This window comes from Helobdella robusta, assembly GCF_000326865.2.
Source record: "Helobdella robusta unplaced genomic scaffold HELROscaffold_8, whole genome shotgun sequence".
Lineage (NCBI taxonomy): Eukaryota > Metazoa > Annelida > Clitellata > Rhynchobdellida > Glossiphoniidae > Helobdella > Helobdella robusta.
Window position 1 is genome coordinate 2077491 of NW_008705459.1, and position 1044 is coordinate 2078534.

Consider the following 1044-nt stretch of genomic DNA (forward strand, 5'->3'; position numbering starts at 1 on the left):
TTCGTTAAGTTAATAATAAATATTTAATTTGTGTGGATTTAGTACTATAATTGAATTTTTAAATTAATTTTTAAATCATTTTAAATTTATTCAATAATAAATAAGTTTTCATAATTCAATGATTTCCAAACGAGAATAAAACAATTTAGGCCTTTAATTATTTTTATATACATATTGTAATTATATATATACATATATTTATATACATATATATATACAATATATATAATGTTTTACCAGTCACCGAGAATTATTTCAAATTGTCATTACGAACAAGTTTCGTACGTTTTGGAGACACAAATCAAGGTATGTTTCTATTTTATTTTTCAAACTTAATTAAATTAAAAATTTTCAGCTTATTAATTAATCAAATTATTAGTTATCTTTGATGTTTATTCATTTTTAAATTTCGCAGACGATATGTAGTCTGGCGTAACGTCTTTTAATTTTTTTTTGGTTTTATTTTCTTTTTTGTAAATATTAAATTATTAATTTATTAAATTAATATATTCAATTTTTTCTTTTTTTTGAAATTTTTTGTCTTATTGAAAATTGTACAAAATTGATGAAATGTATCCTGTTTATGAGGCTGGTCAAAAAAGTTATAATAACAGAAAGAATAATTTAGAAGACTTGCTTTTATCACTTTGTTCATTATCATTAGATGAAGATTCAGATTACAATTTGTTGGAAGTATTAAAATTAATTGATTGATTATTTAATTCTAATTTTTTATATTTACATGTATTCAATTTTCTTGATGCATGAACAATAGATAATTAATTGTTAATAAAATAAAACAATTACATTTTTTCTTTGTCATGCATTTGTTATCAATAGCTTTTTCTATTTGACTTTATTCATCATTATCCCATGCCAAAAAGCCCACATCCATCATATTTCAAAATTTTTATTTAATTTTCTTGAAAAAAAAAGTCTTCTTTTAGGTTTTTGAAAAAGAAAAGAAGCTGTTTTAAATATAGAACTAATCGAATTACCATACGCCATACAATTTTATATTTTCTTTATTGTTTTGTATGAATT